The 19,255-nt window shown below is 41.5% G+C and overlaps 1 pseudogene; it reads left to right on the top strand.

Moving 5' to 3' along the window:
* Positions 1–674: 674 nt before the first annotated feature.
* LOC139447125 (monocarboxylate transporter 12-like) lies at positions 675–15,546 on the top strand (annotated as a pseudogene).
* Positions 15,547–19,255: the final 3,709 nt, after the last annotated feature.

The following is a 19,255-nucleotide window of genomic DNA, read 5'->3' as shown; positions in this document are numbered from 1 at the left end:
TTTGTTTAACGCTGCACTCCAGCTATCTGACGGCAGTCTGTAAATAATCGAGTCTAGGTCAGGCAATCCAGTTACTGACATCATGAGCATTGATCCACGCAGTTGGGATACGTTGACATGTATAAACCAAGTCAGTGGGCCTGACCATCCGATCCCGTTAGTCACTTCTTGCGACAAGCAAAATCGCCTTTTATGGCAAGCATGGGTTGCTGAAGACCTTTTCTATCCCGGATCTTCACGGGTCGCAACATATATTTAGAGGCACCTACAGATAACATCTCACGAGGATTATCTCTATGCATTACTTCATTTAAATAATAATATTCAGTGGTGGTAATAAAACTGAACTGCAGCCTTCTTTACGTATTCAATACAGCGCAGTATCAGTGAACGGGGCCTCCATACACACACATGTAGAGACCATAACCCCACGTTCATTCAGGCAGAAAAGATCAACCCATTTAATCCGTGCCAGGTAGGGTAGGTAAGCCCAATGGACGGAGGGACCAGTCTTCCGTACCGGCAAACTATTTATTTATTCGTAGTCGCTTATGTGCCATGACAACCAACGCACATTTCCAGAGACCATTTTTTATCGACTAGTATGTCTATTAAGGGAGACAACTCTTCACGTCCCCTTTGTGGCTTGTACTTGTTACCCGCGTGATGTCAGAGCAGTTTTGTCCGTGAGTCAAAGATTGTAATGCATCGTGGGCTTATATTCATCGCATAGAGCTCATTACATAAGATTATGTAACGGACATGAAGGTATGACAGTGTTCGTTTGCCCAGTCCTTGTGGTATAATTGTCTGATGAAGAACAATGGTAGTACCGATTTTTCGTAAAACGGAAAAACGAGGACATTCATTTGCGCATCAGAATACGGATCCAACGTTGTCCCAATTGATACGAAAGTTTCGCAAGACAGCCTTTATCAGATCCGCATCACATGTCAAATAACCGTTTTGTAAATAGGCTAAAATACCGGTTGGTACATAACTCGTTGTGGAAATATGCCGACACCATTCAAAGCCATTATCCCTTTGTATACACTGGTATCAACCCGTCACCATACATTATATTCGTCTGGTTCAGTATCGCTTTTAGTTCTATTCCAGACTACGCTTACAATCATCAGAATCTGTCATTAAATAGTTCATGTTCTGAGATCTAGAGATAAACTGTTTAATGTAATAACAAGAAATAAACGTGAAGATCCGGGTTAGAATTGGTCTCCAGCAACCCATGCTTGTCTCGTGATCGGTTGGTCAGCCTTCCTGACGTGGTTGATGCAGGTCATCGTATCCCAATTGCGTAGATCGATGCGCATGATGCCAATCACTGGATTGTCCGGTCCAAGCTCGATTATATACAGACCGTCGTCATTTATCAGAATATTGCTTATGCCAGGTACAGGTATTTACCTTTTTACTTGTATTTATGTATGTCTTATTCAGAAGTTGAACTTACAATGACAATACACGGACTACATAAACGTCTTGACCTAAAATATCGTAGACACAGGTGAACAACGGATACAATCACACGATGTAGCAATACACATCTGCTCTTCATTGAAGAGTCTCGGTATGGCACGTCACGGGTGCTTGTAGTCCTGCACCATGACTGTGGAGTATGTATGGATGGGTGGATGTATGGATGGATGGATGGATGGATGCATGCATGCATGCATGCATGCTCCTCAGTCATGGTGCAGGAGGTAAACACACTCTGTACCTGGCATAAGCAATATTCATATATATGACTGTATATAATCTATCTTGGACCGGACAATCCAGTGATTGGCATCATGCATGCATGCTCCTCAGTCATGGTGCAGGAGGTAAACACACTCTGTACCTCGCATAAGCAATATTCATATATATGACTGTATATAATCTATCTTGGACCGGACAATCCAGTGATTGGCATCATGCGCATCGATCTACGCAATTGGGATACGATTATACATGCACCAACCACGTCAGGAAGCCTGACCAACCGATCCCGAGACAAGCATGGGTAACCAACCAGGTTATTATAAGAACAAGCCTAACAAACTCTATTCCATACATGTAATTAGCACCAGGAACAATAAATAGAGAAATGTATTGTGTAATAAATGATTTCAGGGACTATACATGTCAGTACCTGACTGGCACATTTTTTATTTAGTCACTGAACACCACTTTGTTTGACTTCAAACTAAAAACAATTGTATTGGATATATCAGACTTGCGGTTAACAGTTACCCGAAATACACAGATACAATGTCTAATTTCAATGTCTTGTACTATATGCAAAATGGGAACCAAAGCTTGAAACATAGTCCTTTTCACGTTCAACTCACTCACAAACACTGGGACATATTTAAACTACAACATGATGACCGAAATGCTCAGCGGTTAAAGTGTCTGCTAGAATGTTGATAAACACCTTACTCACTCAATCAGTTCAGTGCGGTCATCAGTTCAGTACTGTATGAATCGGGTTGGTGTATGTTGTGGTAGTGTGTACACTATACTTCGTACCTACAGAGCCGTGAAGATCCGGGATAAAATAGGTCTCCAGCAACCCATGCTTGTGTAAGAGGCGGTCAGGTGGCCAGGCTCGCTGACTTGGTTGATGCATTTCATTGTAATCAAAATACCTGGATCAATGCTCATGATATCAATAACTGGATTGTCTGATCCAGACTCGATTATTTACAGACCGACGTCATATAGCTGGAATATTGCTGAGTGCGGCGTTAAACAACAAACAAACAAAACAATGAAGTACTGTGTGAATCAGGTTGGTGTATGTTGTGTGAATGTGTACACTATATTCAGTAACTACAGACCCGTGAAGATCCGTGTTAAAATAGGTCTTCAGCAACCCATGCTTGTGAAAGAGGCGACTAATTTGTTCGGTGGTCAGGCTCGCTGACTTGGTTGATGCATGTTATTGTATCCCAATTGCGTGGATCGATGCGCATGATATCAATTGCTGGATTGTCTGATCCAGACTCGATTATTTACAGACCGACGTCATATAGCTGGAATATTGCTGAGTGCGGCGTTAAACAACAAACAAACATGTACCAACATGGGCTCATCTACAGACCTGCGTGGTGAACATAGGCTTCACTGAACAGATACTACCCTATATTTTCCATTGTTTCTTCAGCGACTACAATTATTGTTCCTGTAAAATATGTTGAGTGGGTGCCATGCAAGTATATCCAATTGTTTGGCATTTCTTAGAAGTAGACGGTTGACAAAGAATAGGTCTTCAGCAACCCATGCTTGTCGTAAAAGGCGACTAACGGGATCGGATGGTCAGGCTCGTTGACTTGGTTGATGCATGCCATCGATCCCAATTGCATGGATCGATTCTCATGATATCAATCACTGGATTGTCTGATCCAGACTCGATTATTTACAGACCGCCGTCATATAGCTGGAATATTGCTGAGTGCGGCGTTAAACAACAAACCAACCAACAACCAACCAACCAAAGGAGATCGAGGCAGTTTCGTCCCATTCACCTACTATGAACCCATGACGTAGTAGTTCTCAATTTCCGAATTGTTCCGCCTATGTAAACTAAATCTGGCACAATGTCATCCTGTTTGCCTGACATCCTCATCATGTGTTCTCTGGCCACATTGTTGTTTGAACATCATCATCCTGTTGTTGTTATCTAGCCCATTCATGTTGATCTCTCTCGTGTACGCAAATAGGTACTGTGGATACTTCACCCACCATATATAATTGTGTACCGTGTTGACATTCATCATCCTTCTCTTGGTGTTATCTAGCCCATTCATGTTGATCTCTCTCATGTATGCAAAAAGGTACAGTGAATACTTCACCCACCATAGATAGATATTCTTTATTTCCTCCAGATATTGAAGATACATATCATAATATTATATTATGTATAATTACAGAGCTGTACAGAAGTACAATTTAACAATATTATGAGAAATGACAATCAAGCATTCTTATAACTGTTTTGTAACAGATACAGCCATTTCCTACATTATTTTGACACAATAATCATAAGGTCATCCCCTAGACTTTGAGATAAAGAGCTAACACACTCAGGCATACCGCCAAGTAGTACAGATAGGATTATGTCATCGTCCTCACTACATAGTCTTGAAAATGTAGAGACATCTATCACATCACAAATGATTTCAAATAGTTCATTTCTGTCATTCATATTCAATGTACAATACGAAAAGACATGCTAAATAATATCATAAGCTACAATTCTACATCGACATTCCCTAGATTCTATATTTAGGCATCCCAGCCGTACAAGATAAGATATTCAGTCTTGGTTGAGAACGCGTCTGCTGAACGAAATGTAATTGTACTTGCTTATAATTCCCCCTTAAGTCGACAATGGACAGAAATACATAATAATAATGTAATTGACATTTGATTTCAGCTGACAATGCACATAATCCAAAAATATTCACATATTTGAAATAATCGCAATGGAATCATTCATATTCGGAAATAGGATATGCGAGGATATATCTATATAATCATGTGACATGAATTGCTACATAATTCGAGTCACAAATACCGAAGACGAAATATCTCTGATATTTAGCAAAATCTCATCACACGCCAAAACATCTTGCTTTCGGACCAAGGGAGATTTTCTCTGACAGAAACAATTTCGAGGATAATCCCTGCAACGGTATAAGGTTCTATACCGAAACGTTGCTGTTAAAGTATAATAAGGTATGAACGTTGGTATCCATAAATTGTGTCTACCTTGTCGCATGCAGATGTATATCAGTTTGAATTCACGTGTACTTTCTTTTAACCACCTACAATCTATTTTCCGTATACGAGAAAATTAAAGTTCCATGTGGGTTAGGTGCCGCACAAAGTATTTCCTGCATAGGGTCACGACAAGGACAGGAGTGACATGTATTGTGTATACGGTTGTGCAACCGAAAGAGTAATGCTACCCAGGCATGCGTGTCAAGCCACAAATGTTACGCCGTACGAAATGTGTCAGTGGGGTGTGTACAGAGAGAGAAATGGGCTAACGAAGACTTGCGGCAAGTCTCCCTCACCGACTTTCTCATCGCCAGGCCAGGTTCTCAACCCCGGCTGATCGCTTGAGCAACGATCGTCAACCTTTCCCCGAGGTTTACAGAGAAATTCAATACACCGCAATGTCCTTTATGAGGGACCGAACATTTGATTTGCTAGTGAGTGCTGGGATTTTGAAAAATGCCTCAGGGTTCGCTGCAGATGTTTATGGTCTGAAAAGAAAGTTGTGAAAAACATATTGGCCGGCTCCTCCACCCCGCACCCCATACACACCGCCGAATGTTAACCAGTGTGTTTGTAATTTCTAAAGAAGAACATTTTTTGTTTGTAAAAGACATACATTAAAATAAATAGTATGATCAATCGAAGGGTGAACTTGACAATGTTGCTGAAACGTTCATGCTTAAAGATGTGCCTTTTCGGGTCATCAGTACTGCCAATACCTATATGACCAATATCTTATGATGGACACTAGTTATATAGGGCCAGGAGGCATGGGTGGCCCAGTCGTCTAAGGCGCCGCGATTCGCTGTGCAGAGTGGTGTCCCTTAGGCACGCCTAAAACCTATGATTGTGGGTTCGAATCCCGGTTCGCCCCGATTATGTTTCTAGGTTTGTCAGCACCATACCCGTGCTCGTGGGTTTCACCGAAGTGGTAAACGTCTGAGACCTGCATCACTTCGGCCTTTCCTCCCACATTAAGCTGACACGCCGTGATATGACTGGAATACTGTTAAAAGCGGCGTTAAACCAGACTCACTCACTCACTATATAGGGTCAAACAACCTACTTATTGTACATGTAGCTTTGTGTCATATAGAAAGTATAGCGTGCACTAATCGGAAAGTTTTAAAACACCAGTACTCCTAGATGGACAAAATATTGAAAAACTATAATGAAATAAAATATAGTCATTTTCGTATTACATATCAAATTAATTTACAAAAAGTGATTGTTATTAATAAGGCTACACATATATATTATACAGTTTATGTTTTAATGGGCTGATATGTTGCTTTTTTATACTGTAAATGGTACCTTTTACTTAAAGACTTAAAGATAACACCTTTTTTGTTGTGGAGTATATCGCTATTATCATTTTGATAGCTTGTGCATTATATTTTTCATGCATAGTGCGATCATATTACCCAGACTATGTGTGTGTGATGTTGTACACTCTGAAATACAATGAGGTTCTCGGCTGATCGACTGTCATCGACGTAGTAATGTTGAATTGATAGAAACATAATGCAATGATGACAGCGTTCTGCATATAACGACTGACATTCACATGACTCACTGGTTTAGGCTTTGCGAAGGGACAGACAGACAGACAATAGTCTATTAACGTCTCACCCCTGTACATACATAAAACAGCTTTGTACAACTTGACATAGATAAAATGTACAGAACCATTCAATAGAATTATGAGAGACGAATTATCACAGAATTTATACATAAATGATAAAAAGATGATATAGTAAAAGGTTATCCATTTAAAAGATTTTTTCTACGATTAAGAATTAAAGGCAGACTTTGGCAAGTATAAAACACACACTGGAGTCACTGAAAATTAAACAAAGTTTATCGATATCAGGTATATCTAAAACATTATAAGATTTAGCAATACGTTCATTAAAAAGAGTTGCCCTGATATCATCATATAATACGCAGTGAAACAAAACATGGATCTCGTCTTCTACGCTATCATTACAGTTACCGCACCGTTCAGACCGACAGCAATATAGCTAATACATGAACGGGAGACATTTACAGAGGAGGGCCATGCAACGTAGGGTCACCCCTGTTAGTCTCAGGGCCACTTGAGGCATCTGTATTGATATTGATGCCAGGTCTAGTCCTACACCTTGACTGCAGAACATGCACACGTCTGGATAATCGAAAAAATGCATTCCTAAGTCGAAATTAGAAACAATAGTTTTCAAAAGAGAGAACATTGTTGAATATGAAATAGTTCATATGCTATACGTCTGTCGACTTGGGGTCCATTTTATAGGTCTCGTCATCTTGAGTCATCCGTATTCATTTCAGGGACTCGTACGTACACGCCGTAGGACCACACGGGGCACCCATATAAATTTCAAACCAACGGAATGATTTTGTGCAAATAAGGATTTTCTGACGGCGGGATACAATGACATGCATCAACCATGTGAGCCTGACCACCCGATCCCGTTAGTCGCCTCTTACGATACGCATTGTCGCTTGTTATGGCAAGCATGGGTTGCTGAAGACCTATTCTCAACCCGGATCTTCACGGGTCGTGTTAGTCGTACACGGCGGAGGATCATCGGTATTAGTAGCCAAACACCATGTGTATGAATATAGAAAGTAGCAAATGATAGGCGTATGTTTCCACCTACATTTTCCAGTCAATTCATTGTGGCCAATCTCCCCTGTATATAAGCATACCGGCAGTAGAAACACCCCCGTATTGAGTTTTTAGGCCGAGTGAAAAGAAGTTCGAAGTCCATGTCTTCGCACTCATTAGAGACTGTAATTGTTATACAAAACACACAATATAACGGAATACGTTATGGTCGATTTTCCGTCTTTATTGATTTTATCGGTATCTACTGTAACCCTTGTTGTCGCGAAGGGTAGACAAGTGGATACGCGTCCAATGGCAATGGTTCGAATCCGCACATGGGTATGGGTGTGAATCCATTTCTGGTGCCTCCACCCTTGTATTGCGGAACATTGCTAAAAGCGGCGTAAAACAATAATCACTCACTGAAGTCCGTGTTTCCATGATTGTAGTCACATTACAAACTTATGACTGCACCTACAGACTGGGAGTGAGAGTGAGAGTGAGTGAGTTGTGTTTAACGCCGCTTTTAACAGTATTCCAGTTATATCACGGGGTGTTAGCTTAATGTGGGAGGAAAGCCCGATGTGATGCTGGTCTCAGACGTTTACCACTTCGGAAAACCCACAGGTACGGGTGTGGTGCTGACAAACCTAGAAACATAATCGGGGCGAACCGGGATTCGAACCCACAATCATAGATTTCTGACGTGCCCAAGGGACGCAACTCTGCACAGCGAATCGCGGCGCCTTAGACGACTGGGCCACCCGTGGCACCCCCTACAGTCTGGGAAAGTGAGTCACCATGCAAACTATGGCATAAATTGACAAAAGTCATGACGCCTGTGTAAATAGGAGTTTGAAAAGCAGGTGTGTTGTGGGCATTTGGGCCCCAAGCACACAATACTTACGTTGAAACATACACCACGCCGAGATGCAGCCCCGTTCAGCCCGACAGTGACTGGTTTGAACTTGTCGCTCTCTTTACGTATCAGCAGTTGGTGTGTGTATCATTGTGGGCATTTTGTTCCGCTTCCAATGTTGATGTAGGGTTATATGTTTAGTGGGAATTATGAGCAAGTATTTGCTTGACAGTGATCATGTTTCATTAAGCATGATATGTGTAACGCAAAATGGGTAAGGAAGACATATTCACATCAATACCATTCCTAAGGGCCGATACTCCGTTGCACCGTAGACCCAGGTTCGATACCGACAGAAACAATGTCAGAAGCTGTAAAAATCACGAAATCATAATAATGCACAGTGTGCACGATTTTTTTATGTTACATTTATAAACGACAAACAGGCAACAATGCCACTCCGATAATGTTTATGTTTTTTTCATGTTAACGTGAAAAAACATGAGATGCAACACTAGCTGATAACACGCAATTACCGGTCCTACTAATATGTCCATATTTAAAAACCCCCCAAAACACCAACCCATTTATATTGAATATTTTGACCTTTACGGCTTCCCGTTTATCATATTAACATCATTATCATTTTAACACAGAAGAATGGAATTAAAAGCTGTAATAGCAACTACGAGGTTTCAAATGTACACATTCGAAACCTCCTGGCTGAAGAAACGGCTTGTTGACCAGAAATTGCAAGCTTCTCAGGAAGGTATAAATTCGAAAAAGGTTCATCGATTGCACTTGAGTCAGTAAAGGTGGTGATATGCACATTTTTGTTTCACGTAGCAGGTTTAATGTTGACTAATGTATGGAGACGTTAAACATCATGGCGGATATCATTGCAAATTCAACATGCATACATGCATACATTTTCCGTTTGGCAATCTGGCATCTGTTGTTAGTTCGCTGTGTTTTGTATCCCGCCATTTCCTTGAAATATCAGTCGTGTGTATAGAATAAGCCATTCTGCTCACCGCATAAGACCCATGTGCCGAGACTGCTCCGCTGTTATGAGGCAAGGTAACCATGCAGTATGATATGCCATGTACCTTCTTCTTCTTCTTCGTTCTCTCGCTAACCGACCCTCCTTATCCTTGCTGTAAGTGGGGTCACTGCCGTAAGCCGTAGTAAGCCATTGCTAAAATCTAACATCCTGTGTAAACATGGTAACACTCATTCGGCGTGTCTTTGAAACGAAATCACCCTGTTTTTATTCAGTTTTCACCAACCGGTCACGAGAAGTGTTCATTTTGAGACGCACATAGTAATATCTATATTTCAGTAGTTAACGTACTGTCGAGCGCGAAATCTGTCCGTTAATAGAGGTTTGTCCATTAATACCTGGTTGGTAACGTTATGTGTTTATGACATTTACATCCTACGACCATAAGTTCGAATCCCAGATTCTCTGTTATTATGATCCTTACATCAGCGTCATACCCATGCACTAGTATGTACCATTGTAGAAAGACCGCCTCCGTGGTCTAATGGTAGAGCGTCCGCCCGGAGAGCGGAAGGTCCGGGTTTCGATCCCAGGCCGCGTCATACCAAAAGACGTTAAAAAATCGTACTTGTTGTTACCCTGTCTGGCGCTCGGCATTAAGGGGCTAAAACAAGGACTGGTCGGCTCGGAGTCAGTATACTGTGTCTAAGTGGGGTATTCGTGGTAAACTGCGGCATGGTATCTCAGTGTGGTAGCACTATAAATCAGTCCGGACTAGTACAAGCAGCCACACATAAACGTGCATGCGCGTCGCTATATAAGTGCAATAATCTTGGACGCGACGTTAATGTAGAAAGCGTCTAGGACATGCTTCCCTCGGTTTCCCCTCCCAACATACAAATGTTAAATCCATTCTTTTTCACGGTCCAACACTCATGTGTTGGACAAACCCACTATAATATATACGAAAACGCATCTACAGCATTCATTATCGTTTTGGAATGCCCACTGGGTTCCCGGGTGTGGTTTTGTGCAGAATGTGCACATGCTACAGTCTTAAAACATGCATCTCTTCTAAAGGCATGGATGAAATGTGTGTACAGAATGAATTGTTTTGTTTGTTTGTTGTTTAACACCGCACTCCGCAATATTCAAGCTATATGACGGCGGTCTGTCAATAATCGAGTCCGGACCAGACAATCCAGTGATTAACATCATGAGCATCGATCCAAGCAATTGGGATCGATGATATGCATTAACCAAGTCAGCGAGCCTGACCACCGGATCCCGTTAGTCACCTTTTACGACAAGCATAGTCACCTTTTACGGCAAGCATGGGTTGCAGAAAACCTAATCTACCCCGGAATCTTCACGGGTCCAGAATGAATGGTCTGACAATGTATAGGGTATGGGCGGTCATTCGGTAAAAACATACAAAGTTGAAATAAAGGACAAAAGTATATCTGCAGCATATCTGTATTTATCATATACACGGCGAAACAAGCCGATTAAACTGAATGTTTTACAAATAGTCCCGTCATCTTGGGTTCTGTATTGTCAACGTTGTCCTTTAGCAGTTAAGGCACCTTTGTGTGCACTGGCATTCATCAGTTTACATTGTTCTTTCTTTACAAATGACGTCTGTTGTTTGCCAGTTGTTCATTGGATTTGTATTCTGAATTTATTATTCGTATATAAATAATTATCTTTATTTGTAACATTCGTTCTTTATTCGTAACATTTGACTGTTATTGCCTACTTTTGTATTTTTTGACCAAATGACCGCCCATTGTAGGCTCATATGAATGAAAAATCAGATACGTAGGGACTTATTTGAACGTGTCGATGAAACAATCCTTTATCGTGTACTGGGCTAGGTATGACACATACAAACACACACTGTCTCATTAATAACATATAATGTCCGTATAATTCGGTAATGAATAAAGGGAACAATACTAAAAGAAGTAAAATAGAAGTGCAACATACAATCTACTATAGTCTCTCAGCGTAACATATACATGTAACACGTTTTCCTGCATTGAAATTTGTCTTCATCAAATATTTTCTTTCTTTCAGACCCTGCTAGCTGAAAAATGACGGACAACGAACAGAACGGAGAGGCAGCCTCCGAAGAACACGATGGTGGTAAAAAGACCAAAAACAAACTACCCATAGATCGTGGGTGGGCATGGGTTATTGTATTTGGTGAGTTGAATCGCGAATACGTTTATTCTATGGTTTCAAACTGGATCGATATACTCACCATAAATAACACAGCACCAAATTTCAAAAAGCAAACTCAAATAATTATGTAACAAATGTTCTATTTCGGGTAACACTTTCCTGGTAAAGTACAAATTATGGTATTTTTTCTGGTTGAGCCCCTTCCAGGATTCGAAGTCACACTCTCAGAGTGAGGCACCTGATCGCCAGCATACGAAATCTAACCAACTCAGCCACCGTGGCCTCCACAAATATTAAAGTCCGATTAATGCTAGTCTAAATCACGTACTTTATGTACCCCTGTGATAAGTGTAAATTAGCAATGCTGCCATGGCAGAAACCTGTGAACACACAATGCCTTGTGAATACACTATGAGGTGAGGTGAGGTGAATACGGGGTTTGACGTCGCGTCCGAGATTATTGCACTTATATAGCGACATGCATGTACGTGTGTGTGTTTATGTGGCTGCATGTACTAGTCCGGACTGATGCCGATTAAAAGAGCTAGCTCACTGAGATACCATGCCACAGTTTAACATGAATACCTCACTCAGACACAGTATACTGACTCCGGGCCGACCAGTCCTTGTTTTAGCCCCTTTTAGCTCTCCGGGCGGACGCTCTACCACTAGACCACGGAGGCGGTCGAATACATTATGAATGCACAAGGTACGTGATCTATTCTACAGTTATCTGACTACCAGTTTTGTGGAAGCCTCGGTGGTTGAGTGGGTTAGATCGCTGACTTTCTGTGCAGCCGATTAGGTGCCTCACTCTGGGAGTGTGTTCGAATCCAGGATGGGACTCGACCCCCAAAAGTACTATCATTTGAACTTGACCAAGAAAGTGTTATCCCAAATGTAACAAATGCTACATATGACCACATTCAAGGCATTGTATATTCAAATAATGACAGTTGATTCATTGACGAATGTATATCTTATGTTGATAGTACGTACTGCACAAAACGTATCTGGAATTGAAATAAGATATTGTATCATATTTCTGTGACCTCTTCCCCAGCAAAAACACCACCCACCATATCATTGCTTCCATGTTTTCATCAAACAGCCACGTTTTGGATCAATCTGATTCAAATAGGCATGTACCGGTCTTTTGGCATCCTATTCGTGGAATTTCTGGAGGAATTCAAAGCCCCAGCGTCTGTGACGTCACTAATCATGGGGATGTATTCAGCAGCATATAGTCTAACAGGTATGTACATTCTCAATTGACCTATTCTTGTTGTAAGTGACGCGTACATGGTAGTCGGGCTTGGTGAATTGGTGGATTGGTTGTCATCGTACCCCGGCCTTGTATGACGATAATGTCAATCACTGGTGTGTCTGGTGCAGATGTGTGTTTTTTACTGGTCACCCTGAATCATTGCTGCCAGCATCGGAAGGAACCAAGACAAATTATATCATGTTTTATGGATGCATTTCTTGTCTGTGTCTGGGTACATCTGAATGCCATAGTTGCGTTGTAAAGTTCACATTGGAATGGTACAGGCATGCTTTCCATGAGTAAACCACACTGATTACCATTAACTTCAATATATATCGGGGAGCCTGTGGTCGTATGGTTGCTGGGTCGAACGATATTTAGCATCCTTCTTGTGACAACCTAGCAACATTGTGCTTTCCTAACGCATTAATTTGATGTAAATAAATATTTTTGCTTCTAACCATTCCGACTGATTTTTGGTAATGAGCATGGATATCGTATTCATCCATTTCATCATGTCATCTTGAATGTCCCATTTATTAACCATTTCAGCTTTGATTGGACTCAATTTCCTCCTGGTGAAGTTCAGCATCCGGTTTACGTGTCTGCTTGGCGGCATCTTAATGTCCCTCGGTGGCATGCTCAGCTTTTTTGCCATGAACCTTGAATACCTCATCTTCACTCAGAGTATCCTGCCAGGTGAGCTCCAAGGTGTACAAGGTCATAATTATGTTGGATTACATCTTGTTATTAAATATCCCACTTCATTATGAAAATTGAAAAATAGTCATTTCTCGAACATTACCCTGTAACGACCATGACAATGTTGATGAACTACTGACCAGTGACCAGACAGATATTAATTGCAGGAATGGGTTCAGCTTTACTCTTTGGTCCCGGTCTGGTCATCGTTGGGCAGTATTTTGACAAGAGGGGAGCCCTTGGTCAAGCAATCAGCAGCTGTGGAGTCAGCATTGGGGGAATGGCCATACCCCAGATCATCAGATACCTTCTGACACAGTACGGACTACGAGGAACAATGCTAATAAGCGGGGCCATACAAATGGAAATTCTTATATTTGCCCTGTTGTACAGGCGGGCCCCAATTAGACAGAAGGAGGTCAAGACAGAGGAGAGCCTTCTTACCAGTGAATTCCCCAATGTTAAACACACTCATAGCGACTCCAACATTTCCGAGAACAGCTCTCATGCATCTCCAAGCTACATTGGAGGGATCATCGACACACTGTCACAGTCAAGTGTTCTTAAATATGCTAGCAATGCTGACATTAACATTTGCTCAACTAGGAGCCTCAATTGGAACGCTGCCGACATAGAAGAAGTAACAGAGAAAAAGGCTTCGTGTTGTAAGAGAGTGACGCGCACTCTGGATTTCTCGGCATTCAAAAGATTTAATTTTGGCTGATTGCTTTCTTCAACTTCTTCGGGGTAGTTGCTGTTACGTTGTTTGATTCCTACCTCCCAGCAATGGTACAAGAAGCAGGGTTTACTGATATGGATGCTGCCCTGCTTATCACGATATATGCTGCAGTGGACTGTGTCAGTCGATTTCTATCAGGAGTAATAGTTGAATCAGGTAAAATCAGGGCGCAGAATTTGCTCGCACTGTTCATGTTTGCTTCGGGTATGATGTGCCAGTTCACAAAACTTTACGTCACATACGATTTACTCATTGTGTATGTTGTGCTCTTCGGAATGTTTTCCGGTGGCTTTCAAGCAATGAATGCTGTGGTGATGGTTGAGTTTCTTGACATCGAGACTTTCCCCAAGGCTCTTGGCTTTGTACAGGTCTTCCATGGCGTCTCCCTTGCTATAATGAACCCCGTGCTGGGTAAGTAGTTTTTTTTATAGAAACAACTTTCCTTTACAAAATTTCAGCCATGTTTGTAAATATGCCAGTGTCAATGTCAGTTGTTTCCAGCATGATATGATGTAGGTCTACATGACACTTACTCTTGATCAATATTACCTGATAAAGGGGCAAGAAGTAGCCCGAAAGCTACACAGAATGAAAGAAGTAGTTATCCATAAAACAGCGTGTCATCCATTCATGTTCTTCCAACTTGACAATGTCTGTCAATGACTTTATGATATAGGTCGTACATTTATACTTAAACGTTAGCAACATTCACTCGATCCAAATATTGATATGTTGCAAAATGTGAATTTGCTGATATATTCAAGGACTTTTGAGGGACATCACAGGGACATACTACGCGTCCTTCAATCTAATGGGTGCCTCAGCCATCGCCTCATCCATCTTCCTTCTCGCAGAAACCCCCACAAGGAGATGGAAGGATGCAAGGAAAATGAAAGCAAAAGAAGAGGAGCTAAAAGCTTTGAACAACGTGACCGGTGACAAGGTTATATGATAATGCTTGGATCTAATCTTAATGTTCAAAAACAAAGATATTGTTATTACAAATGCAGTGTGGTAAGGTCTGCATTCAAACAGTAATGAGTTATATAATTGTGACATAAAATCGTCAACACCGGTTAAAAACGTTTGACGTGGAGTGCACACTTTTTCACATTTCATGCCAGTATATTTTTTGCAAACATATATATTTTTGTTTGCTCACTGTTAGCCATCTACTTGCGTGATGAAATCAGCAAGCATGGCGAGCATTATCTTCCTGTGACATGTAATGTTGGGAAGTTCAGTGCTGTGATACTCTACTGTATGAGTCTAAAAGCCCATTTATTGAATTGTTCGTCTCGACGTTGTATGTTCGTTTGTACGTCGACGTTGGCAGCTGGAAGCTGTATGTCTCTTCATCCACGGCTCTAACATGTTGTATCCTCTCAATGACCATGACCTGAAATAATAAAACATGTTTAGGATTACATCCGAGTTGGTCTTATTTCACCTCCCTGATAATGATGATATAATGCATGATAAAAGCATGTATCCCCCATCGAAGCTCTAATTGTTGGAGGGGCGGTCGGGTAGCCTAGTGGTTAAAGCGTTCGCTCGTCACGCCGAAGACCCGGGTTCGATTCCCGACATGGGTACAATGTTTGAAGCCCATTTCTGGTGTCCCCGTCGTGATATTGCTGGAATATTGCTAAAAGCGGCGTGAAACCATACTCACTCACTCACTCTAATTGTTGGCCCATATGTGTCTGGAGACGCAACGACTCCCATAAATTTACGCCGACACATCATTATGCACATGTGATATTTGTATTGGTGATAGGTTACTACTATACGCTCTGTTCATCTGCTGTTCAGGGTGAATAAGTGGAAAATGACTGTCTGGATTTGCGTTGTTGCTGCTCTGATAGGGACAGATCAATACGCGAGCCAAAAGTCAGCCTGATTACAGTACATCTGTTTGATGTATGTTGTAAACAAAAGTCCGTCTCTGACGATTGGTCAAACCCTTGAGCATGTCTATTGTGCTGGACCAAACGTCCTATTATTGGGGACGGTCTAGGGTTCGAAAATGGTACTGGCTCACTCTGTGAGATGCGGGATGCATCATACAGCCTTACACTAGTGTACCACCCGCCGTGACCTAGTCAGCGTGACGTTGGTCTAGGGTAAACAGTAGTTCACTTATATCAGATTAATGTGGAGGAAAAGCCTAAAGTAGTGCCTGTTTACCTCTTTTCGAAGTGGTGCTGAAGACCCAATGATCCTATCAAGGTCGAGTCTGAGATTCGAACCCACAATCATTGGATACTTTCAAGCCTAAGCAAAGGGACGCACCTCTCCACAGCGAACCTAGCTTTAGAGCTGAGGGTACCTGTATGATTACTGAGAAGTAGGACAATACCCAATCTTGCAAACATATCCACATGTTCTGTTACATACATCAAATACCTATGTGGGCATACAGTCTTTACTAGTGACACATCATTTACATTTTGGAACACCAAATGTTTCGATTGAAAAAATATTTGTCTAACGTTAACCTGTAAAAAACAACTCGGTATCGTAGTGTTTAGAGTTTAATAGCTTTTGGAAACAATTTTTTTTCTATTAACAGTTGTCATTTAAAACTATTTTTCACAACAATCAACTTTAGCCCTATTTGTACATAATGAGTGAATTAACTTTCTGCTAATGGTTTTGGTGGTGAAACATTTATACACTTCACATGTCTAATGGATTTGATCTAGGTCGAGGCTGTAGACAAGGCTACCTCCTATCTCCACATCTCTTTATCTGTTATGTATTGCGATGACACGTAATAAGGGATACTTATTAGGATACTAATTGTAGAATATTGTAACTTGGTTCACTGCATGTGAGTCAAATAATGTAATACTGGTATAAAAACTATCCCACATTAAGATCGTCGACGTTCCCACACCTTTATGTTTCTGCCATGTTCAAGTCCATAAAAGTTTTCAGCGTCAAGAGCAAATCTAACTATGAGCAAGAGCGTGCGATCCAAAATTATTTTTTCCCATATGTTTGTACTGTCGTTTTCCACAAATCATCATTGGTCAACAACTTGCTCATATTCAACGCCCTACCGAAAACCTCTCAAATCAGCCGTGCCGACACATTTGAATCTAATATATTCATTGAGTGTTGTTTTGTTACAAGTTCAAAACGTGCATATCTTGGAGTTGTGTCTGATAAGTTCCATATGGATTTCTATATGTTTTGCATATTTCTTAAAGTATTTACTAAGACAGTAGTGCCATCAACATACCATGACTGTCCATTCTTTTGCGCAGGGAAGCGCCATAAAATCAAAAGAAAAATGCTCATGACACGAATGAGAAAGGTGCACTGAAACGAGTAAAGGCTCGCCTCAGCTTGATGTGAGAGGGAAGCCCGAAGTGATGCCGGTTCTAAACGCATACAAATTTAATGAATCTGGAATTCGAACACTGGAACGTCAAAGGGACGCGTCTCTGCACAGCGAATTGTGGCACCTTAGACGACAGGGCCATTCGTACCGAATACGATATTATAAATTGAAAGGTTAAATAAACTTTACCACTTTAGAAATGAAATTCAAAATCATTAAAAACACAAGTTCAAACTAAATCAATGCAAAACACATCAACCAAACACACAACGAAAATGCGAAAAAGTGAACAACACATGCATCTTTGGGCAGCCGAAACTACACGCACAAAGACGGTATATAAATGATACGGACGACATGTCGGACGCTCACACTGATAGAAAAAAAACATGAATGCCACAACGCGAGGGGGGCCTGGTTATGATACTGGTGGGAGCCACCCATTGCTGGGAAGTTTGGTTGCTCTCGTGTTGATGTAACTAACCTGATTCAATGTTGCATACAGACCGAGCAGACATCAGACAGGCCAGAAACGGGCAGAGCCAGGGTAACTATGCCCAATGAAGACTGGTGCTTGTGACTTTTGCATCTCCGGAATCGCTTCCTGACAATGACGTCATCAGCCATTAGGGCATATGGTTAGTCGACAAACATTTGTTCAAGGAATTAGGGCTTACAGACCTTACAGAGGACAGTTATTGACAGGGCAACATCGTCGTCAGACATTGAAATGGGCCCGGAATTTACGTCGTTGACTGCCAGAGAGTCGTCTTCACTGATGGAAGCTGGTTGCGTTTAGGAGGGGTTCTTAGGGGTGGAGAGGGATTTGTGGACACGAGGGAGCTGGTCATCGTTAAAAGAAATCTGACAGCTCTGCGTTAGATAGATGACATTCTTCGTCCGATTGTCCTACTATTTCTACAACAGCTGCCACGTGGTGTCCTTTATTAGCTAGACAACGACAGACCCTATACAGCCCAAATCGTACAGAACTGCCTTGCAGCTGTTAAATTGTTTAAAGTTAGTTCATAAGTATAACGAGATTTCGCGAGAGCGAGACTCCTTTCAACCTGCCAGCGCCCAGCATGTGATCGCATTTGATGTCGCCAGGGTAACATATAACTGGTACTTAATGCTCTAAGTGATAGTATACAATGTATGTGACGTATGGGATGTAGGTTGGTGGGGGAATGGCGGTTAGACATTAGTCTGGTTGAGAGTGCTGCTGTTTGCGCACGTACATGTCTTGTTATCAAATATATATCCGAATAAGCAACCTTGACCCAAGATATTTTCATTGTGTCGTCTGGGTCATATTCCGATCTAACACAGCCAACAACGTCAACGTGTTGCCGTGACCTGTCCCTTTTAGAACACCTATGGGATGTCATGGATCGTCGTGTTCGACAGCGACCACATCCTCCAACCAGCCGACATTACTGGTTCAGGCACTGCCAGAAAATTGTGGACGTATCCCACCTGACGTTATCAGGCTACTGACTTTTTTCTGTGTATCGGGGAGTTGGTTTCGTGTCTTGTTGAAGGGAGTGGTCATACACGCTATTAATGTGACGTATCATTGAACTTGAGCGATTTTAGATATTTGTGCCCTTTGTGCATTACATTGTAAGCATGTTTTTGCTACAACACCTCAATTCGGACAGCTGTCATGCCAATATTGAATGTTGTATGACTGTCATTTTAAATAATGATGTCGATTTAGATCTTTTCAAAAAAAATTACTTCATGC

The sequence above is a fragment of the Haliotis cracherodii genome, unplaced genomic scaffold (assembly GCF_022045235.1).
Source record: "Haliotis cracherodii isolate W230 unplaced genomic scaffold, xgHalCrac1.p SCAF_7, whole genome shotgun sequence".
In the NCBI taxonomy this organism is placed as follows: Eukaryota; Metazoa; Mollusca; class Gastropoda; order Lepetellida; family Haliotidae; genus Haliotis; species Haliotis cracherodii.
The sequence above is the reverse complement of the archived record's forward strand: the minus strand, read 5'-3'. Positions and strand labels throughout refer to the sequence as shown.